The following is a 22358-nucleotide window of genomic DNA, read 5'->3' as shown; positions in this document are numbered from 1 at the left end:
GAAAAGAATGCTTGAAATGCACAAGTCACTGATAGGGCAAAAGGAGCTGAAGCCATCTTTGTTTGTATCCCGTCATGTACGAGAGAGTGCTGTCTTTCCATGCGGGCTAAAGAAATCTGGAGCTGCGACGCAGAAAGCGCAAAGGCCGCAAGTACAGAACGTGGTGAGGCGCGCTTCGTTCCACCGCCCATTGGCTGGTGGCCAGTTTTACTCTTGACACTCCAATACAGCTCTGTTGTGAGCAGAAAAGAATGCTGGAAGTACATAAGTCACTGACAGGGCCAAAGTAGCTGAAGCCCAAGGTTTGGATCCCATCATGTCATGAGAGTGCTGTCTTTCCATGCTGGCTGAAAAAAAATGTGAAGTTGCGACACAGGAAGCGCAAAGGCTGCAAACACGGTCCACGAGAAAGCACGCTTTGCTCCAATGCACATTGGTGTGTGGTCAGATTTAGTCTGCTATTGAAACTGCAGTGCAGCTCTGCTGTGAGCAGAGCACCCAAAAATACAGGTCACTCGGAAAAGTTCCCCTCCACGGAAATCTTTAGTAAAAGGCGAAAGATTTATGCGTCTATGAAGAGAAACTCGAGTTGTGTGCCCATGCGCTTGAGCATGTGCGCTCCCTGTGGTAAACCACTATACTCACAAAGGGTAATCTAGGGTGCCGATAAGATTTTCATCTCCCCCTCACTCCAAATGGGAGGAGTAAAAGTTAAAAAGTCTCTTCCATCATCCATTCTCGCCTGCCACACAGGAGGCCTGGCTCTGATTCCCGGGCAAATGCAGGAACAGAGTTCTTTTAAGTAAGGGGTGTGTGTTTGCATGTGTGTGGGATTCTTTAAAATGAGCCTTGAAGGCCAAGCCTGATTTGCTAGAAGGAGCTCCAAACTTTGCATATTGACCCAACCCCCCTTTCCCTGGATTTGACGTGTAACAGTTACGCACCATTACTAAATCCAGGGCAATGTGAAGGCCGAAGTTCTCCCAGCCGAGCATTGGTGGTTCAGTGGTAGAATTCTCGCCTGCCACGCGGGAGACCCGGGTCCGATTCCCGGCCAATGCAGGAACAGAGTTCTTTTAATTAAGTTGTGTGTGTGCTTGCATGTGTGTAAGGTTCTTTAAAATGAAGCCTGATTTACTTGAAGGAGCTCCAACCTTTGCATACCGACCAACCCCCGTTCCCTGACGAATCTTTTCAGAAACTCATTAGTCCGTCTATATTCGTCAAATGCCTATAAAACTTGTTCACTTTATCTATAGGTTGACGAAGTTTAGCAGTGGGCAATATACTCGTAAATGCGGTGTTAATTCCAAACGTTCTCCCTCCTTTCCGAGCATTGGTGGTTCAGTGGTAGAATTCTAGCAGTGGGCGACATGATCCACGTAAATGCGATGTTACTGCCACATGATTTCCCATCCTTTTTTTCATGTTCCCATTATGAAAAGTAAAAAAAAATAGTAATAATAGTAAAGTGGTCCAAATGAGGACCCCCTGTAATGTGTAGCATTCAAGATATTGGGAGACTCAATAAGATCAAGGCAGGTTGATTTGTTTTTTTCATGGAGTAGTGGCTCCTTATGCTGATGTCTGTGAAGTCAAGTCGGCTGGGGGCGAAGCACAGCGGGTACAGCTCCTCGTTAGTATAGTGGACAGTATCTCCGCCTGTCACGCGGAAGACCGGGGTTCGATTCCCCGACGGGGAGACCCAGCTCTTTGCTGCTGCTGAACGACTCATCCAAAAGATTTTGGTGCTCACAGAGGTCACAGAAGGAGTTCTGCTTCAACGTCAGCCAGAGCCAAAACAAATGCGTTGGCCGGGAATCGAACCCGGGTCAACTGCTTGGAAGGCAGCTATGCTCACCACTATACCACCAACGCAAGTTCCCGACTCCAGCTTTTAGCCATCTGAAAAGAATGCTTGAAATGCACAAGTCACTGATAGGGCAAAAGGAGCTGAAGCCATCTTTGTTTGTATCCCGTCATGTACGAGAGAGTGCTGTCTTTCCATGCGGGCTAAAGAAATCTGGAGCTGCGACGCAGAAAGCGCAAAGGCCGCAAGTACAGAACGTGGTGAGGCGCGCTTCGTTCCACCGCCCATTGGCTGGTGGCCAGTTTTACTCTTGACACTCCAATACAGCTCTGTTGTGAGCAGAAAAGAATTCTGGAAGTACATAAGTCACTGACAGGGCCAAAGTAGCTGAAGCCCAAGGTTTGGATCCCATCATGTCATGAGAGTGCTGTCTTTCCATGCTGGCTGAAAAAAAAAGTGAAGTTGCGACACAGGAAGCACAAAGGCTGCAAACACGGTCCACGAGAAAGCACGCTTTGCTCCAATGCACATTGGTGTGTGGTCAGATTTAGTCTGCTATTGAAACTGCAGTGCAGCTCTGCTGTGAGCAGAGCACCCAAAATACAGGTCACTCGGAAAGGTTCCCCTCCACGGAAATCTTTAGTAAAAGGCGAAAGATTTATGCGTCTATGAAGAGAAACTCGAGTTGTGTGCCCATGCGCTTGAGCATGTGCGCTCCCTGTGGTAAACCACTATACTCACAAAGGGTAATCTAGGGTGCCGATAAGATTTTCATCTCCCCCTCACTCCAAATGGGAGGAGTAAAAGTTAAAAAGTCTCTTCCATCATCCATTCTCGCCTGCCACACAGGAGGCCTGGCTCTGATTCCCGGGCAAATGCAGGAACAGAGTTCTTTTAAGTAAGGGGTGTGTGTTTGCATGTGTGTGGGATTCTTTAAAATGAGCCTTGAAGGCCAAGCCTGATTTGCTAGAAGGAGCTCCAAACTTTGCATATTGACCCAACCCCCCTTTACCTGGATTTGACGTGTAACAGTTACGCACCATTACTAAATCCAGGGCAATGTGAAGGCCGAAAGTCTCCCAGCCGAGCATTGGTGGTTCAGTGGTAGAATTCTCGCCTGCCACGCGGGAGACCCGGGTCCGATTCCCGGCCAATGCAGGAACAGAGTTCTTTTAATTAAGTTGTGTGTGTGCTTGCATGTGTGTAAGGTTCTTTAAAATGAAGCCTGATTTACTTGAAGGAGCTCCAACCTTTGCATACCGACCAACCCCCGTTCCCTGACGAATCTTTTCAGAAACTCATTAGTCCGTCTATATTCGTCAAATGCCTATAAAACTTGTTCACTTTATCTATAGGTTGACGAAGTTTAGCAGTGGGCAATATACTCGTAAATGCGGTGTTAATTCCAAACGTTCTCCCTCCTTTCCGAGCATTGGTGGTTCAGTGGTAGAATTCTAGCAGTGGGCGATATGATCCACGTAAATGCGATGTTACTGCCACATGATTTCCCATCCTTTTTTTCATGTTCCCATTATGAAAAGTAAAAAAAAATAGTAATAATAGTAAAGTGGTCCAAATGAGGACCCCCTGTAATGTGTAGCATTCAAGATATTGGGAGACTCAATAAGATCAAGGCAGGTTGATTTGTTTTTTTCATGGAGTAGTGGCTCCTTATGCTGATGTCTGTGAAGTCAAGTCGGCTGGGGGCGAAGCACAGCGGGTACAGCTCCTCGTTAGTATAGTGGACAGTATCTCCGCCTGTCACGCGGAAGACCGGGGTTCGATTCCCCGACGGGGAGACCCAGCTCTTTGCTGCTGCTGAACGACTCATCCAAAAGATTTTGGTGCTCACAGAGGTCACAGAAGGAGTTCTGCTTCAACGTCAGCCAGAGCCAAAACAAATGCGTTGGCCGGGAATCGAACCCGGGTCAACTGCTTGGAAGGCAGCTATGCTCACCACTATACCACCAACGCAAGTTCCCGACTCCAGCTTTTAGCCATCTGAAAAGAATGCTTGAAATGCACAAGTCACTGATAGGGCAAAAGGAGCTGAAGCCATCTTTGTTTGTATCCCGTCATGTACGAGAGAGTGCTGTCTTTCCATGCGGGCTAAAGAAATCTGGAGCTGCGACGCAGAAAGCGCAAAGGCCGCAAGTACAGAACGTGGTGAGGCGCGCTTCGTTCCACCGCCCATTGGCTGGTGGCCAGTTTTACTCTTGACACTCCAATACAGCTCTGTTGTGAGCAGAAAAGAATGCTGGAAGTACATAAGTCACTGACAGGGCCAAAGTAGCTGAAGCCCAAGGTTTGGATCCCATCATGTCATGAGAGTGCTGTCTTTCCATGCTGGCTGAAAAAAAATGTGAAGTTGCGACACAGGAAGCGCAAAGGCTGCAAACACGGTCCACGAGAAAGCACGCTTTGCTCCAATGCACATTGGTGTGTGGTCAGATTTAGTCTGCTATTGAAACTGCAGTGCAGCTCTGCTGTGAGCAGAGCACCCAAAAATACAGGTCACTCGGAAAGGTTCCCCTCCACGGAAATCTTTAGTAAAAGGCGAAAGATTTATGCGTCTATGAAGAGAAACTCGAGTTGTGTGCCCATGCGCTTGAGCATGTGCGCTCCCTGTGGTAAACCACTATACTCACAAAGGGTAATCTAGGGTGCCGATAAGATTTTCATCTCCCCCTCACTCCAAATGGGAGGAGTAAAAGTTAAAAAGTCTCTTCCATCATCCATTCTCGCCTGCCACACAGGAGGCCTGGCTCTGATTCCCGGGCAAATGCAGGAACAGAGTTCTTTTAAGTAAGGGGTGTGTGTTTGCATGTGTGTGGGATTCTTTAAAATGAGCCTTGAAGGCCAAGCCTGATTTGCTAGAAGGAGCTCCAAACTTTGCATATTGACCCAACCCCCCTTTACCTGGATTTGACGTGTAACAGTTACGCACCATTACTAAATCCAGGGCAATGTGAAGGCCGAAAGTCTCCCAGCCGAGCATTGGTGGTTCAGTGGTAGAATTCTCGCCTGCCACGCGGGAGACCCGGGTCCGATTCCCGGCCAATGCAGGAACAGAGTTCTTTTAATTAAGTTGTGTGTGTGCTTGCATGTGTGTAAGGTTCTTTAAAATGAAGCCTGATTTACTTGAAGGAGCTCCAACCTTTGCATACCGACCAACCCCCGTTCCCTGACGAATCTTTTCAGAAACTCATTAGTCCGTCTATATTCGTCAAATGCCTATAAAACTTGTTCACTTTATCTATAGGTTGACGAAGTTTAGCAGTGGGCAATATACTCGTAAATGCGGTGTTAATTCCAAACGTTCTCCCTCCTTTCCGAGCATTGGTGGTTCAGTGGTAGAATTCTAGCAGTGGGCGATATGATCCACGTAAATGCGATGTTACTGCCACATGATTTCCCATCCTTTTTTTCATGTTCCCATTATGAAAAGTAAAAAAAAATAGTAATAATAGTAAAGTGGTCCAAATGAGGACCCCCTGTAATGTGTAGCATTCAAGATATTGGGAGACTCAATAAGATCAAGGCAGGTTGATTTGTTTTTTTCATGGAGTAGTGGCTCCTTATGCTGATGTCTGTGAAGTCAAGTCGGCTGGGGCCGAAGCACAGCTGGTACAGCTCCTCGTTAGTATAGTGGACAGTATCTCCGCCTGTCACGCGGAAGACCGGGGTTCGATTCCCCGACGGGGAGACCCAGCTCTTTGCTGCTGCTGAACGACTCATCCAAAAGATTTTGGTGCTCACAGAGGTCACAGAAGGAGTTCTGCTTCAACGTCAGCCAGAGCCAAAACAAATGCGTTGGCCGGGAATCGAACCCGGGTCAACTGCTTGGAAGGCAGCTATGCTCACCACTATACCACCAACGCAAGTTCCCGACTCCAGCTTTTAGCCATCTGAAAAGAATGCTTGAAATGCACAAGTCACTGATAGGGCAAAAGGAGCTGAAGCCATCTTTGTTTGTATCCCGTCATGTACGAGAGAGTGCTGTCTTTCCATGCGGGCTAAAGAAATCTGGAGCTGCGACGCAGAAAGCGCAAAGGCCGCAAGTACAGAACGTGGTGAGGCGCGCTTCGTTCCACCGCCCATTGGCTGGTGGCCAGTTTTACTCTTGACACTCCAATACAGCTCTGTTGTGAGCAGAAAAGAATGCTGGAAGTACATAAGTCACTGACAGGGCCAAAGTAGCTGAAGCCCAAGGTTTGGATCCCATCATGTCATGAGAGTGCTGTCTTTCCATGCTGGCTGAAAAAAAATGTGAAGTTGCGACACAGAAAGCGCAAAGGCTGCAAACACGGTCCACGAGAAAGCACGCTTTGCTCCAATGCACATTGGTGTGTGGTCAGATTTAGTCTGCTATTGAAACTGCAGTGCAGCTCTGCTGTGAGCAGAGCACCCAAAAATACAGGTCACTCGGAAAGGTTCCCCTCCACGGAAATCTTTAGTAAAAGGCGAAAGATTTATGCGTCTATGAAGAGAAACTCGAGTTGTGTGCCCATGCGCTTGAGCATGTGCGCTCCCTGTGGTAAACCACTATACTCACAAAGGGTAATCTAGGGTGCCGATAAGATTTTCATCTCCCCCTCACTCCAAATGGGAGGAGTAAAAGTTAAAAAGTCTCTTCCATCATCCATTCTCACCTGCCACACAGGAGGCCTGGCTCTGATTCCCGGGCAAATGCAGGAACAGAGTTCTTTTAAGTAAGGGGTGTGTGTTTGCATGTGTGTGGGATTCTTTAAAATGAGCCTTGAAGGCCAAGCCTGATTTGCTAGAAGGAGCTCCAAACTTTGCATATTGACCCAACCCCCCTTTCCCTGGATTTGACGTGTAACAGTTACGCACCATTACTAAATCCAGGGCAATGTGAAGGCCGAAAGTCTCCCAGCCGAGCATTGGTGGTTCAATGGTAGAATTCTCGCCTGCCACGCGGGAGACCCGGGTCCGATTCCCGGCCAATGCAGGAACAGAGTTCTTTTAATTAAGTTGTGTGTGTGCTTGCATGTGTGTAAGGTTCTTTAAAATGAAGCCTGATTTACTTGAAGGAGCTCCAACCTTTGCATACCGACCAACCCCCGTTCCCTGACGAATCTTTTCAGAAACTCATTAGTCCGTCTATATTCGTCAAATGCCTATAAAACTTGTTCACTTTATCTATAGGTTGACGAAGTTTAGCAGTGGGCAATATACTCGTAAATGCGGTGTTAATTCCAAACGTTCTCCCTCCTTTCCGAGCATTGGTGGTTCAGTGGTAGAATTCTAGCAGTGGGTGATATGATCCACGTAAATGCGATGTTACTGCCACATGATTTCCCATCCTTTTTTTCATGTTCCCATTATGAAAAGTAAAAAAAAATAGTAATAATAGTAAAGTGGTCCAAATGAGGACCCCCTGTAATGTGTAGCATTCAAGATATTGGGAGACTCAATAAGATCAAGGCAGGTTGATTTGTTTTTTTCATGGAGTAGTGGCTCCTTATGCTGATGTCTGTGAAGTCAAGTCGGCTGGGGGCGAAGCACAGCGGGTACAGCTCCTCGTTAGTATAGTGGACAGTATCTCCGCCTGTCACGCGGAAGACCGGGGTTCGATTCCCCGACGGGGAGACCCAGCTCTTTGCTGCTGCTGAACGACTCATCCAAAAGATTTTGGTGCTCACAGAGGTCACAGAAGGAGTTCTGCTTCAACGTCAGCCAGAGCCAAAACAAATGCGTTGGCCGGGAATCGAACCCGGGTCAACTGCTTGGAAGGCAGCTATGCTCACCACTATACCACCAACGCAAGTTCCCGACTCCAGCTTTTAGCCATCTGAAAAGAATGCTTGAAATGCACAAGTCACTGATAGGGCAAAAGGAGCTGAAGCCATCTTTGTTTGTATCCCGTCATGTACGAGAGAGTGCTGTCTTTCCATGCGGGCTAAAGAAATCTGGAGCTGCGACGCAGAAAGCGCAAAGGCCGCAAGTACAGAACGTGGTGAGGCGCGCTTCGTTCCACCGCCCATTGGCTGGTGGCCAGTTTTACTCTTGACACTCCAATACAGCTCTGTTGTGAGCAGAAAAGAATGCTGGAAGTACATAAGTCACTGACAGGGCCAAAGTAGCTGAAGCCCAAGGTTTGGATCCCATCATGTCATGAGAGTGCTGTCTTTCCATGCTGGCTGAAAAAAAATGTGAAGTTGCGACACAGGAAGCGCAAAGGCTGCAAACACGGTCCACGAGAAAGCACGCTTTGCTCCAATGCACATTGGTGTGTGGTCAGATTTAGTCTGCTATTGAAACTGCAGTGCAGCTCTGCTGTGAGCAGAGCACCCAAAAATACAGGTCACTCGGAAAGGTTCCCTTCCACGGAAATCTTTAGTAAAAGGCGAAAGATTTATGCGTCTATGAAGAGAAACTCGAGTTGTGTGCCCATGCGCTTGAGCATGTGCGCTCCCTGTGGTAAACCACTATACTCACAAAGGGTAATCTAGGGTGCCGATAAGATTTTCATCTCCCCCTCACTCCAAATGGGAGGAGTAAAAGTTAAAAAGTCTCTTCCATCATCCATTCTCACCTGCCACACAGGAGGCCTGGCTCTGATTCCCGGGCAAATGCAGGAACAGAGTTCTTTTAAGTAAGGGGTGTGTGTTTGCATGTGTGTGGGATTCTTTAAAATGAGCCTTGAAGGCCAAGCCTGATTTGCTAGAAGGAGCTCCAAACTTTGCATATTGACCCAACCCCCCTTTCCCTGGATTTGACGTGTAACAGTTACGCACCATTACTAAATCCAGGGCAATGTGAAGGCCGAAGTTCTCCCAGCCGAGCATTGGTGGTTCAGTGGTAGAATTCTCGCCTGCCACGCGGGAGACCCGGGTCCGATTCCCGGCCAATGCAGGAACAGAGTTCTTTTAATTAAGTTGTGTGTGTGCTTGCATGTGTGTAAGGTTCTTTAAAATGAAGCCTGATTTACTTGAAGGAGCTCCAACCTTTGCATACCGACCAACCCCCGTTCCCTGACGAATCTTTTCAGAAACTCATTAGTCCGTCTATATTCGTCAAATGCCTATAAAACTTGTTCACTTTATCTATAGGTTGACAAAGTTTAGCAGTGGGCAATATACTCGTAAATGCGGTGTTAATTCCAAACGTTCTCCCTCCTTTCCGAGCATTGGTGGTTCAGTGGTAGAATTCTAGCAGTGGGCGATATGATCCACGTAAATGCGATGTTACTGCCACATGATTTCCCATCCTTTTTTTCATGTTCCCATTATGAAAAGTAAAAAAAAATAGTAATAATAGTAAAGTGGTCCAAATGAGGACCCCCTGTAATGTGTAGCATTCAAGATATTGGGAGACTCAATAAGATCAAGGCAGGTTGATTTGTTTTTTTCATGGAGTAGTGGCTCCTTATGCTGATGTCTGTGAAGTCAAGTCGGCTGGGGCCGAAGCACAGCGGGTACAGCTCCTCGTTAGTATAGTGGACAGTATCTCCGCCTGTCACGCGGAAGACCGGGGTTCGATTCCCCGACGGGGAGACCCAGCTCTTTGCTGCTGCTGAACGACTCATCCAAAAGATTTTGGTGCTCACAGAGGTCACAGAAGGAGTTCTGCTTCAACGTCAGCCAGAGCCAAAACAAATGCGTTGGCCGGGAATCGAACCCGGGTCAACTGCTTGGAAGGCAGCTATGCTCACCACTATACCACCAACGCAAGTTCCCGACTCCAGCTTTTAGCCATCTGAAAAGAATGCTTGAAATGCACAAGTCACTGATAGGGCAAAAGGAGCTGAAGCCATCTTTGTTTGTATCCCGTCATGTACGAGAGAGTGCTGTCTTTCCATGCGGGCTAAAGAAATCTGGAGCTGCGACGCAGAAAGCGCAAAGGCCGCAAGTACAGAACGTGGTGAGGCGCGCTTCGTTCCACCGCCCATTGGCTGGTGGCCAGTTTTACTCTTGACACTCCAATACAGCTCTGTTGTGAGCAGAAAAGAATGCTGGAAGTACATAAGTCACTGACAGGGCCAAAGTAGCTGAAGCCCAAGGTTTGGATCCCATCATGTCATGAGAGTGCTGTCTTTCCATGCTGGCTGAAAAAAAATGTGAAGTTGCGACACAGGAAGCGCAAAGGCTGCAAACACGGTCCACGAGAAAGCACGCTTTGCTCCAATGCACATTGGTGTGTGGTCAGATTTAGTCTGCTATTGAAACTGCAGTGCAGCTCTGCTGTGAGCAGAGCACCCAAAAATACAGGTCACTCGGAAAAGTTCCCCTCCACGGAAATCTTTAGTAAAAGGCGAAAGATTTATGCGTCTATGAAGAGAAACTCGAGTTGTGTGCCCATTCGCTTGAGCATGTGCGCTCCCTGTGGTAAACCACTATACTCACAAAGGGTAATCTAGGGTGCCGATAAGATTTTCATCTCCCCCTCACTCCAAATGGGAGGAGTAAAAGTTAAAAAGTCTCTTCCATCATCCATTCTCGCCTGCCACACAGGAGGCCTGGCTCTGATTCCCGGGCAAATGCAGGAACAGAGTTCTTTTAAGTAAGGGGTGTGTGTTTGCATGTGTGTGGGATTCTTTAAAATGAGCCTTGAAGGCCAAGCCTGATTTGCTAGAAGGAGCTCCAAACTTTGCATATTGACCCAACCCCCCTTTCCCTGGATTTGACGTGTAACAGTTACGCACCATTACTAAATCCAGGGCAATGTGAAGGCCGAAGTTCTCCCAGCCGAGCATTGGTGGTTCAGTGGTAGAATTCTCGCCTGCCACGCGGGAGACCCGGGTCCGATTCCCGGCCAATGCAGGAACAGAGTTCTTTTAATTAAGTTGTGTGTGTGCTTGCATGTGTGTAAGGTTCTTTAAAATGAAGCCTGATTTACTTGAAGGAGCTCCAACCTTTGCATACCGACCAACCCCCGTTCCCTGACGAATCTTTTCAGAAACTCATTAGTCCGTCTATATTCGTCAAATGCCTATAAAACTTGTTCACTTTATCTATAGGTTGACGAAGTTTAGCAGTGGGCAATATACTCGTAAATGCGGTGTTAATTCCAAACGTTCTCCCTCCTTTCCGAGCATTGGTGGTTCAGTGGTAGAATTCTAGCAGTGGGCGACATGATCCACGTAAATGCGATGTTACTGCCACATGATTTCCCATCCTTTTTTTCATGTTCCCATTATGAAAAGTAAAAAAAAATAGTAATAATAGTAAAGTGGTCCAAATGAGGACCCCCTGTAATGTGTAGCATTCAAGATATTGGGAGACTCAATAAGATCAAGGCAGGTTGATTTGTTTTTTTCATGGAGTAGTGGCTCCTTATGCTGATGTCTGTGAAGTCAAGTCGGCTGGGGGCGAAGCACAGCAGGTACAGCTCCTCGTTAGTATAGTGGACAGTATCTCCGCCTGTCACGCGGAAGACCGGGGTTCGATTCCCCGACGGGGAGACCCAGCTCTTTGCTGCTGCTGAACGACTCATCCAAAAGATTTTGGTGCTCACAGAGGTCACAGAAGGAGTTCTGCTTCAACGTCAGCCAGAGCCAAAACAAATGCGTTGGCCGGGAATCGAACCCGGGTCAACTGCTTGGAAGGCAGCTATGCTCACCACTATACCACCAACGCAAGTTCCCGACTCCAGCTTTTAGCCATCTGAAAAGAATGCTTGAAATGCACAAGTCACTGATAGGGCAAAAGGAGCTGAAGCCATCTTTGTTTGTATCCCGTCATGTACGAGAGAGTGCTGTCTTTCCATGCGGGCTAAAGAAATCTGGAGCTGCGACGCAGAAAGCGCAAAGGCCGCAAGTACAGAACGTGGTGAGGCGCGCTTCGTTCCACCGCCCATTGGCTGGTGGCCAGTTTTACTCTTGACACTCCAATACAGCTCTGTTGTGAGCAGAAAAGAATGCTGGAAGTACATAAGTCACTGACAGGGCCAAAGTAGCTGAAGCCCAAGGTTTGGATCCCATCATGTCATGAGAGTGCTGTCTTTCCATGCTGGCTGAAAAAAAATGTGAAGTTGCGACACAGAAAGCGCAAAGGCTGCAAACACGGTCCACGAGAAAGCACGCTTTGCTCCAATGCACATTGGTGTGTGGTCAGATTTAGTCTGCTATTGAAACTGCAGTGCAGCTCCGCTGTGAGCAGAGCACCCAAAAATACAGGTCACTCGGAAAGGTTCCCCTCCACGGAAATCTTTAGTAAAAGGCGAAAGATTTATGCGTCTATGAAGAGAAACTCGAGTTGTGTGCCCATGCGCTTGAGCATGTGCGCTCCCTGTGGTAAACCACTATACTCACAAAGGGTAATCTAGGGTGCCGATAAGATTTTCATCTCCCCCTCACTCCAAATGGGAGGAGTAAAAGTTAAAAAGTCTCTTCCATCATCCATTCTCACCTGCCACACAGGAGGCCTGGCTCTGATTCCCGGGCAAATGCAGGAACAGAGTTCTTTTAAGTAAGGGGTGTGTGTTTGCATGTGTGTGGGATTCTTTAAAATGAGCCTTGAAGGCCAAGCCTGATTTGCTAGAAGGAGCTCCAAACTTTGCATATTGACCCAACCCCCCTTTCCCTGGATTTGACGTGTAACAGTTACGCACCATTACTAAATCCAGGGCAATGTGAAGGCCGAAAGTCTCCCAGCCGAGCATTGGTGGTTCAATGGTAGAATTCTCGCCTGCCACGCGGGAGACCCGGGTCCGATTCCCGGCCAATGCAGGAACAGAGTTCTTTTAATTAAGTTGTGTGTGTGCTTGCATGTGTGTAAGGTTCTTTAAAATGAAGCCTGATTTACTTGAAGGAGCTCCAACCTTTGCATACCGACCAACCCCCGTTCCCTGACGAATCTTTTCAGAAACTCATTAGTCCGTCTATATTCGTCAAATGCCTATAAAACTTGTTCACTTTATCTATAGGTTGACGAAGTTTAGCAGTGGGCAATATACTCGTAAATGCGGTGTTAATTCCAAACGTTCTCCCTCCTTTCCGAGCATTGGTGGTTCAGTGGTAGAATTCTAGCAGTGGGCGATATGATCCACGTAAATGCGATGTTACTGCCACATGATTTCCCATCCTTTTTTTCATGTTCCCATTATGAAAAGTAAAAAAAAATAGTAATAATAGTAAAGTGGTCCAAATGAGGACCCCCTGTAATGTGTAGCATTCAAGATATTGGGAGACTCAATAAGATCAAGGCAGGTTGATTTGTTTTTTTCATGGAGTAGTGGCTCCTTATGCTGATGTCTGTGAAGTCAAGTCGGCTGGGGGCGAAGCACAGCGGGTACAGCTCCTCGTTAGTATAGTGGACAGTATCTCCGCCTGTCACGCGGAAGACCGGGGTTCGATTCCCCGACGGGGAGACCCAGCTCTTTGCTGCTGCTGAACGACTCATCCAAAAGATTTTGGTGCTCACAGAGGTCACAGAAGGAGTTCTGCTTCAACGTCAGCCAGAGCCAAAACAAATGCGTTGGCCGGGAATCGAACCCGGGTCAACTGCTTGGAAGGCAGCTATGCTCACCACTATACCACCAACGCAAGTTCCCGACTCCAGCTTTTAGCCATCTGAAAAGAATGCTTGAAATGCACAAGTCACTGATAGGGCAAAAGGAGCTGAAGCCATCTTTGTTTGTATCCCGTCATGTACGAGAGAGTGCTGTCTTTCCATGCGGGCTAAAGAAATCTGGAGCTGCGACGCAGAAAGCGCAAAGGCCGCAAGTACAGAACGTGGTGAGGCGCGCTTCGTTCCACCGCCCATTGGCTGGTGGCCAGTTTTACTCTTGACACTCCAATACAGCTCTGTTGTGAGCAGAAAAGAATGCTGGAAGTACATAAGTCACTGACAGGGCCAAAGTAGCTGAAGCCCAAGGTTTGGATCCCATCATGTCATGAGAGTGCTGTCTTTCCATGCTGGCTGAAAAAAAATGTGAAGTTGCGACACAGGAAGCGCAAAGGCTGCAAACACGGTCCACGAGAAAGCACGCTTTGCTCCAATGCACATTGGTGTGTGGTCAGATTTAGTCTGCTATTGAAACTGCAGTGCAGCTCTGCTGTGAGCAGAGCACCCAAAAATACAGGTCACTCGGAAAGGTTCCCCTCCACGGAAATCTTTAGTAAAAGGCGAAAGATTTATGCGTCTATGAAGAGAAACTCGAGTTGTGTGCCCATGCGCTTGAGCATGTGCGCTCCCTGTGGTAAACCACTATACTCACAAAGGGTAATCTAGGGTGCCGATAAGATTTTCATCTCCCCCTCACTCCAAATGGGAGGAGTAAAAGTTAAAAAGTCTCTTCCATCATCCATTCTCGCCTGCCACACAGGAGGCCTGGCTCTGATTCCCGGGCAAATGCAGGAACAGAGTTCTTTTAAGTAAGGGGTGTGTGTTTGCATGTGTGTGGGATTCTTTAAAATGAGCCTTGAAGGCCAAGCCTGATTTGCTAGAAGGAGCTCCAAACTTTGCATATTGACCCAACCCCCCTTTACCTGGATTTGACGTGTAACAGTTACGCACCATTACTAAATCCAGGGCAATGTGAAGGCCGAAAGTCTCCCAGCCGAGCATTGGTGGTTCAGTGGTAGAATTCTCGCCTGCCACGCGGGAGACCCGGGTCCGATTCCCGGCCAATGCAGGAACAGAGTTCTTTTAATTAAGTTGTGTGTGTGCTTGCATGTGTGTAAGGTTCTTTAAAATGAAGCCTGATTTACTTGAAGGAGCTCCAACCTTTGCATACCGACCAACCCCCGTTCCCTGACGAATCTTTTCAGAAACTCATTAGTCCGTCTATATTCGTCAAATGCCTATAAAACTTGTTCACTTTATCTATAGGTTGACGAAGTTTAGCAGTGGGCAATATACTCGTAAATGCGGTGTTAATTCCAAACGTTCTCCCTCCTTTCCGAGCATTGGTGGTTCAGTGGTAGAATTCTAGCAGTGGGCGATATGATCCACGTAAATGCGATGTTACTGCCACATGATTTCCCATCCTTTTTTTCATGTTCCCATTATGAAAAGTAAAAAAAAATAGTAATAATAGTAAAGTGGTCCAAATGAGGACCCCCTGTAATGTGTAGCATTCAAGATATTGGGAGACTCAATAAGATCAAGGCAGGTTGATTTGTTTTTTTCATGGAGTAGTGGCTCCTTATGCTGATGTCTGTGAAGTCAAGTCGGCTGGGGGCGAAGCACAGCGGGTACAGCTCCTCGTTAGTATAGTGGACAGTATCTCCGCCTGTCACGCGGAAAACCGGGGTTCGATTCCCCGACGGGGAGACCCAGCTCTTTGCTGCTGCTGAACGACTCATCCAAAAGATTTTGGTGCTCACAGAGGTCACAGAAGGAGTTCTGCTTCAACGTCAGCCAGAGCCAAAACAAATGCGTTGGCCGGGAATCGAACCCGGGTCAACTGCTTGGAAGGCAGCTATGCTCACCACTATACCACCAACGCAAGTTCCCGACTCCAGCTTTTAGCCATCTGAAAAGAATGCTTGAAATGCACAAGTCACTGATAGGGCAAAAGGAGCTGAAGCCATCTTTGTTTGTATCCCGTCATGTACGAGAGAGTGCTGTCTTTCCATGCGGGCTAAAGAAATCTGGAGCTGCGACGCAGAAAGCGCAAAGGCCGCAAGTACAGAACGTGGTGAGGCGCGCTTCGTTCCACCGCCCATTGGCTGGTGGCCAGTTTTACTCTTGACACTCCAATACAGCTCTGTTGTGAGCAGAAAAGAATGCTGGAAGTACATAAGTCACTGACAGGGCCAAAGTAGCTGAAGCCCAAGGTTTGGATCCCATCATGTCATGAGAGTGCTGTCTTTCCATGCTGGCTGAAAAAAAATGTGAAGTTGCGACACAGGAAGCGCAAAGGCTGCAAACACGGTCCACGAGAAAGCACGCTTTGCTCCAATGCACATTGGTGTGTGGTCAGATTTAGTCTGCTATTGAAACTGCAGTGCAGCTCTGCTGTGAGCAGAGCACCCAAAAATACAGGTCACTCGGAAAGGTTCCCCTCCACGGAAATCTTTAGTAAAAGGCGAAAGATTTATGCGTCTATGAAGAGAAACTCGAGTTGTGTGCCCATGCGCTTGAGCATGTGCGCTCCCTGTGGTAAACCACTATACTCACAAAGGGTAATCTAGGGTGCCGATAAGATTTTCATCTCCCCCTCACTCCAAATGGGAGGAGTAAAAGTTAAAAAGTCTCTTCCATCATCCATTCTCGCCTGCCACACAGGAGGCCTGGCTCTGATTCCCGGGCAAATGCAGGAACAGAGTTCTTTTAAGTAAGGGGTGTGTGTTTGCATGTGTGTGGGATTCTTTAAAATGAGCCTTGAAGGCCAAGCCTGATTTGCTAGAAGGAGCTCCAAACTTTGCATATTGACCCAACCCCCCTTTACCTGGATTTGACGTGTAACAGTTACGCACCATTACTAAATCCAGGGCAATGTGAAGGCCGAAAGTCTCCCAGCCGAGCATTGGTGGTTCAGTGGTAGAATTCTCGCCTGCCACGCGGGAGACCCGGGTCCGATTCCCGGCCAATGCAGGAACAGAGTTCTTTTAATTAAGTTGTGTGTGTGCTTGCATGTGTGTAAGGTTCTTTAAAATGAAGCCTGATTTACTTGAAGGAGCTCCAACCTTTGCATACCGACCAACCCCCGTTCCCTGACGAATCTTTTCAGAAACTCATTAGTCCGTCTATATTCGTCAAATGCCTATAAAACTTGTTCACTTTATCTATAGGTTGACGAAGTTTAGCAGTGGGCAATATACTCGTAAATGCGGTGTTAATTCCAAACGTTCTCCCTCCTTTCCGAGCATTGGTGGTTCAGTGGTAGAATTCTAGCAGTGGGCGATATGATCCACGTAAATGCGATGTTACTGCCACATGATTTCCCATCCTTTTTTTCATGTTCCCATTATGAAAAGTAAAAAAAAATAGTAATAATAGTAAAGTGGTCCAAATGAGGACCCCCTGTAATGTGTAGCATTCAAGATATTGGGAGACTCAATAAGATCAAGGCAGGTTGATTTGTTTTTTTCATGGAGTAGTGGCTCCTTATGCTGATGTCTGTGAAGTCAAGTCGGCTGGGGGCGAAGCACAGCGGGTACAGCTCCTCGTTAGTATAGTGGACAGTATCTCCGCCTGTCACGCGGAAGACCGGGGTTCGATTCCCCGACGGGGAGACCCAGCTCTTTGCTGCTGCTGAACGACTCATCCAAAAGATTTTGGTGCTCACAGAGGTCACAGAAGGAGTTCTGCTTCAACGTCAGCCAGAGCCAAAACAAATGCGTTGGCCGGGAATCGAACCCGGGTCAACTGCTTGGAAGGCAGCTATGCTCACCACTATACCACCAACGCAAGTTCCCGACTCCAGCTTTTAGCCATCTGAAAAGAATGCTTGAAATGCACAAGTCACTGATAGGGCAAAAGGAGCTGAAGCCATCTTTGTTTGTATCCCGTCATGTACGAGAGAGTGCTGTCTTTCCATGCGGGCTAAAGAAATCTGGAGCTGCGACGCAGAAAGCGCAAAGGCCGCAAGTACAGAACGTGGTGAGGCGCGCTTCGTTCCACCGCCCATTGGCTGGTGGCCAGTTTTACTCTTGACACTCCAATACAGCTCTGTTGTGAGCAGAAAAGAATTCTGGAAGTACATAAGTCACTGACAGGGCCAAAGTAGCTGAAGCCCAAGGTTTGGATCCCATCATGTCATGAGAGTGCTGTCTTTCCATGCTGGCTGAAAAAAAAAGTGAAGTTGCGACACAGGAAGCGCAAAGGCTGCAAACACGGTCCACGAGAAAGCACGCTTTGCTCCAATGCACATTGGTGTGTGGTCAGATTTAGTCTGCTATTGAAACTGCAGTGCAGCTCTGCTGTGAGCAGAGCACCCAAAAATACAGGTCACTCGGAAAGGTTCCCCTCCACGGAAATCTTTAGTAAAAGGCGAAAGATTTATGCGTCTATGAAGAGAAACTCGAGTTGTGTGCCCATGCGCTTGAGCATGTGCGCTCCCTGTGGTAAACCACTATACTCACAAAGGGTAATCTAGGGTGCCGATAAGATTTTCATCTCCCCCTCACTCCAAATGGGAGGAGTAAAAGTTAAAAAGTCTCTTCCATCATCCATTCTCGCCTGCCACACAGGAGGCCTGGCTCTGATTCCCGGGCAAATGCAGGAACAGAGTTCTTTTAAGTAAGGGGTGTGTGTTTGCATGTGTGTGGGATTCTTTAAAATGAGCCTTGAAGGCCAAGCCTGATTTGCTAGAAGGAGCTCCAAACTTTGCATATTGACCCAACCCCCCTTTCCCTGGATTTGACGTGTAACAGTTACGCACCATTACTAAATCCAGGGCAATGTGAAGGCCGAAAGTCTCCCAGCCGAGCATTGGTGGTTCAGTGGTAGAATTCTCGCCTGCCACGCGGGAGACCCGGGTCCGATTCCCGGCCAATGCAGGAACAGAGTTCTTTTAATTAAGTTGTGTGTGTGCTTGCATGTGTGTAAGGTTCTTTAAAATGAAGCCTGATTTACTTGAAGGAGCTCCAACCTTTGCATACCGACCAACCCCCGTTCCCTGACGAATCTTTTCAGAAACTCATTAGTCCGTCTATATTCGTCAAATGCCTATAAAACTTGTTCACTTTATCTATAGGTTGACGAAGTTTAGCAGTGGGCAATATACTCGTAAATGCGGTGTTAATTCCAAACGTTCTCCCTCCTTTCCGAGCATTGGTGGTTCAGTGGTAGAATTCTAGCAGTGGGTGATATGATCCACGTAAATGCGATGTTACTGCCACATGATTTCCCATCCTTTTTTTCATGTTCCCATTATGAAAAGTAAAAAAAAATAGTAATAATAGTAAAGTGGTCCAAATGAGGACCCCCTGTAATGTGTAGCATTCAAGATATTGGGAGACTCAATAAGATCAAGGCAGGTTGATTTGTTTTTTTCATGGAGTAGTGGCTCCTTATGCTGATGTCTGTGAAGTCAAGTCGGCTGGGGGCGAAGCACAGCGGGTACAGCTCCTCGTTAGTATAGTGGACAGTATCTCCGCCTGTCACGCGGAAGACCGGGGTTCGATTCCCCGACGGGGAGACCCAGCTCTTTGCTGCTGCTGAACGACTCATCCAAAAGATTTTGGTGCTCACAGAGGTCACAGAAGGAGTTCTGCTTCAACGTCAGCCAGAGCCAAAACAAATGCGTTGGCCGGGAATCGAACCCGGGTCAACTGCTTGGAAGGCAGCTATGCTCACCACTATACCACCAACGCAAGTTCCCGACTCCAGCTTTTAGCCATCTGAAAAGAATGCTTGAAATGCACAAGTCACTGATAGGGCAAAAGGAGCTGAAGCCATCTTTGTTTGTATCCCGTCATGTAAGAGAGAGTGCTGTCTTTCCATGCGGGCTAAAGAAATCTGGAGCTGCGACGCAGAAAGCGCAAAGGCCGCAAGTACAGAACGTGGTGAGGCGCGCTTCGTTCCACCGCCCATTGGCTGGTGGCCAGTTTTACTCTTGACACTCCAATACAGCTCTGTTGTGAGCAGAAAAGAATGCTGGAAGTACATAAGTCACTGACAGGGCCAAAGTAGCTGAAGCCCAAGGTTTGGATCCCATCATGTCATGAGAGTGCTGTCTTTCCATGCTGGCTGAAAAAAAATGTGAAGTTGCGACACAGGAAGCGCAAAGGCTGCAAACACGGTCCACGAGAAAGCATGCTTTGCTCCAATGCACATTGGTGTGTGGTCAGATTTAGTCTGCTATTGAAACTGCAGTGCAGCTCTGCTGTGAGCAGAGCACCCAAAAATACAGGTCACTCGGAAAGGTTCCCCTCCACGGAAATCTTTAGTAAAAGGCGAAAGATTTATGCGTCTATGAAGAGAAACTCGAGTTGTGTGCCCATGCGCTTGAGCATGTGCGCTCCCTGTGGTAAACCACTATACTCACAAAGGGTAATCTAGGGTGCCGATAAGATTTTCATCTCCCCCTCACTCCAAATGGGAGGAGTAAAAGTTAAAAAGTCTCTTCCATCATCCATTCTCGCCTGCCACACAGGAGGCCTGGCTCTGATTCCCGGGCAAATGCAGGAACAGAGTTCTTTTAAGTAAGGGGTGTGTGTTTGCATGTGTGTGGGATTCTTTAAAATGAGCCTTGAAGGCCAAGCCTGATTTGCTAGAAGGAGCTCCAAACTTTGCATATTGACCCAACCCCCCTTTACCTGGATTTGACGTGTAACAGTTACGCACCATTACTAAATCCAGGGCAATGTGAAGGCCGAAAGTCTCCCAGCCGAGCATTGGTGGTTCAGTGGTAGAATTCTCGCCTGCCACGCGGGAGACCCGGGTCCGATTCCCGGCCAATGCAGGAACAGAGTTCTTTTAATTAAGTTGTGTGTGTGCTTGCATGTGTGTAAGGTTCTTTAAAATGAAGCCTGATTTACTTGAAGGAGCTCCAACCTTTGCATACCGACCAACCCCCGTTCCCTGACGAATCTTTTCAGAAACTCATTAGTCTGTCTATATTCGTCAAATGCCTATAAAACTTGTTCACTTTATCTATAGGTTGACGAAGTTTAGCAGTGGGCAATATACTCGTAAATGCGGTGTTAATTCCAAACGTTCTCCCTCCTTTCCGAGCATTGGTGGTTCAGTGGTAGAATTCTAGCAGTGGGCGATATGATCCACGTAAATGCGATGTTACTGCCACATGATTTCCCATCCTTTTTTTCATGTTCCCATTATGAAAAGTAAAAAAAAATAGTAATAATAGTAAAGTGGTCCAAATGAGGACCCCCTGTAATGTGTAGCATTCAAGATATTGGGAGACTCAATAAGATCAAGGCAGGTTGATTTGTTTTTTTCATGGAGTAGTGGCTCCTTATGCTGATGTCTGTGAAGTCAAGTCGGCTGGGGGCGAAGCACAGCGGGTACAGCTCCTCGTTAGTATAGTGGACAGTATCTCCGCCTGTCACGCGGAAGACCGGGGTTCGATTCCCCGACGGGGAGACCCAGCTCTTTGCTGCTGCTGAACGACTCATCCAAAAGATTTTGGTGCTCACAGAGGTCACAGAAGGAGTTCTGCTTCAACGTCAGCCAGAGCCAAAACAAATGCGTTGGCCGGGAATCGAACCCGGGTCAACTGCTTGGAAGGCAGCTATGCTCACCACTATACCACCAACGCAAGTTCCCGACTCCAGCTTTTAGCCATCTGAAAAGAATGCTTGAAATGCACAAGTCACTGATAGGGCAAAAGGAGCTGAAGCCATCTTTGTTTGTATCCCGTCATGTACGAGAGAGTGCTGTCTTTCCATGCGGGCTAAAGAAATCTGGAGCTGCGACGCAGAAAGCGCAAAGGCCGCAAGTACAGAACGTGGTGAGGCGCGCTTCGTTCCACCGCCCATTGGCTGGTGGCCAGTTTTACTCTTGACACTCCAATACAGCTCTGTTGTGAGCAGAAAAGAATGCTGGAAGTACATAAGTCACTGACAGGGCCAAAGTAGCTGAAGCCCAAGGTTTGGATCCCATCATGTCATGAGAGTGCTGTCTTTCCATGCTGGCTGAAAAAAAATGTGAAGTTGCGACACAGGAAGCGCAAAGGCTGCAAACACGGTCCACGAGAAAGCACGCTTTGCTCCAATGCACATTGGTGTGTGGTCAGATTTAGTCTGCTATTGAAACTGCAGTGCAGCTCTGCTGTGAGCAGAGCACCCAAAAATACAGGTCACTCGGAAAGGTTCCCCTCCACGGAAATCTTTAGTAAAAGGCGAAAGATTTATGCGTCTATGAAGAGAAACTCGAGTTGTGTGCCCATGCGCTTGAGCATGTGCGCTCCCTGTGGTAAACCACTATACTCACAAAGGGTAATCTAGGGTGCCGATAAGATTTTCATCTCCCCCTCACTCCAAATGGGAGGAGTAAAAGTTAAAAAGTCTCTTCCATCATCCATTCTCGCCTGCCACACAGGAGGCCTGGCTCTGATTCCCGGGCAAATGCAGGAACAGAGTTCTTTTAAGTAAGGGGTGTGTGTTTGCATGTGTGTGGGATTCTTTAAAATGAGCCTTGAAGGCCAAGCCTGATTTGCTAGAAGGAGCTCCAAACTTTGCATATTGACCCAACCCCCCTTTACCTGGATTTGACGTGTAACAGTTACGCACCATTACTAAATCCAGGGCAATGTGAAGGCCGAAAGTCTCCCAGCCGAGCATTGGTGGTTCAGTGGTAGAATTCTCGCCTGCCACGCGGGAGACCCGGGTCCGATTCCCGGCCAATGCAGGAACAGAGTTCTTTTAATTAAGTTGTGTGTGTGCTTGCATGTGTGTAAGGTTCTTTAAAATGAAGCCTGATTTACTTGAAGGAGCTCCAACCTTTGCATACCGACCAACCCCCGTTCCCTGACGAATCTTTTCAGAAACTCATTAGTCCGTCTATATTCGTCAAATGCCTATAAAACTTGTTCACTTTATCTATAGGTTGACGAAGTTTAGCAGTGGGCAATATACTCGTAAATGCGGTGTTAATTCCAAACGTTCTCCCTCCTTTCCGAGCATTGGTGGTTCAGTGGTAGAATTCTAGCAGTGGGCGATATGATCCAC

At 47.6% G+C, this 22358-nt stretch overlaps 12 non-coding genes across 12 annotated transcripts; all 12 read right to left on the bottom strand.

Annotated features, from left to right (window-relative positions):
* Positions 1-476: 476 nt before the first annotated feature.
* LOC141285723 (U5 spliceosomal RNA) lies at positions 477-592 on the bottom strand. The gene has a single exon (XR_012338848.1). It is a non-coding gene; the product is annotated as a U5 spliceosomal RNA (small nuclear RNA).
* A 1791-nt stretch (positions 593-2383) lies between these two features.
* LOC141285741 (U5 spliceosomal RNA) lies at positions 2384-2498 on the bottom strand. The gene has a single exon (XR_012338866.1). It is a non-coding gene; the product is annotated as a U5 spliceosomal RNA (small nuclear RNA).
* A 1791-nt stretch (positions 2499-4289) lies between these two features.
* Positions 4290-4405, bottom strand: LOC141285697 (U5 spliceosomal RNA). Its single transcript, XR_012338822.1, has one exon. It is a non-coding gene; the product is annotated as a U5 spliceosomal RNA (small nuclear RNA).
* Positions 4406-6196: 1791 nt separating this feature from the next.
* Positions 6197-6312, bottom strand: LOC141285696 (U5 spliceosomal RNA). Its single transcript, XR_012338821.1, has one exon. It is a non-coding gene; the product is annotated as a U5 spliceosomal RNA (small nuclear RNA).
* A 1791-nt stretch (positions 6313-8103) lies between these two features.
* LOC141285732 (U5 spliceosomal RNA) lies at positions 8104-8219 on the bottom strand. Its single transcript, XR_012338857.1, has one exon. It is a non-coding gene; the product is annotated as a U5 spliceosomal RNA (small nuclear RNA).
* Positions 8220-10010: 1791 nt separating this feature from the next.
* On the bottom strand, positions 10011-10126 carry LOC141285722 (U5 spliceosomal RNA). The gene has a single exon (XR_012338847.1). It is a non-coding gene; the product is annotated as a U5 spliceosomal RNA (small nuclear RNA).
* Positions 10127-11917: 1791 nt separating this feature from the next.
* LOC141285729 (U5 spliceosomal RNA) lies at positions 11918-12033 on the bottom strand. Its single transcript, XR_012338854.1, has one exon. It is a non-coding gene; the product is annotated as a U5 spliceosomal RNA (small nuclear RNA).
* Positions 12034-13824: 1791 nt separating this feature from the next.
* LOC141285695 (U5 spliceosomal RNA) lies at positions 13825-13940 on the bottom strand. The gene has a single exon (XR_012338819.1). It is a non-coding gene; the product is annotated as a U5 spliceosomal RNA (small nuclear RNA).
* Positions 13941-15731: 1791 nt separating this feature from the next.
* On the bottom strand, positions 15732-15847 carry LOC141285694 (U5 spliceosomal RNA). The gene has a single exon (XR_012338818.1). It is a non-coding gene; the product is annotated as a U5 spliceosomal RNA (small nuclear RNA).
* Positions 15848-17638: 1791 nt separating this feature from the next.
* Positions 17639-17754, bottom strand: LOC141285693 (U5 spliceosomal RNA). Its single transcript, XR_012338817.1, has one exon. It is a non-coding gene; the product is annotated as a U5 spliceosomal RNA (small nuclear RNA).
* A 1791-nt stretch (positions 17755-19545) lies between these two features.
* Positions 19546-19661, bottom strand: LOC141285692 (U5 spliceosomal RNA). The gene has a single exon (XR_012338816.1). It is a non-coding gene; the product is annotated as a U5 spliceosomal RNA (small nuclear RNA).
* A 1791-nt stretch (positions 19662-21452) lies between these two features.
* Positions 21453-21568, bottom strand: LOC141285690 (U5 spliceosomal RNA). The gene has a single exon (XR_012338815.1). It is a non-coding gene; the product is annotated as a U5 spliceosomal RNA (small nuclear RNA).
* Positions 21569-22358: the final 790 nt, after the last annotated feature.

This window comes from Garra rufa, chromosome 14 (assembly GCF_049309525.1).
Source record: "Garra rufa chromosome 14, GarRuf1.0, whole genome shotgun sequence".
Taxonomy (NCBI): domain Eukaryota; kingdom Metazoa; phylum Chordata; class Actinopteri; order Cypriniformes; family Cyprinidae; genus Garra; species Garra rufa.
This window is presented reverse-complemented; position numbering and strand designations above follow the sequence as displayed.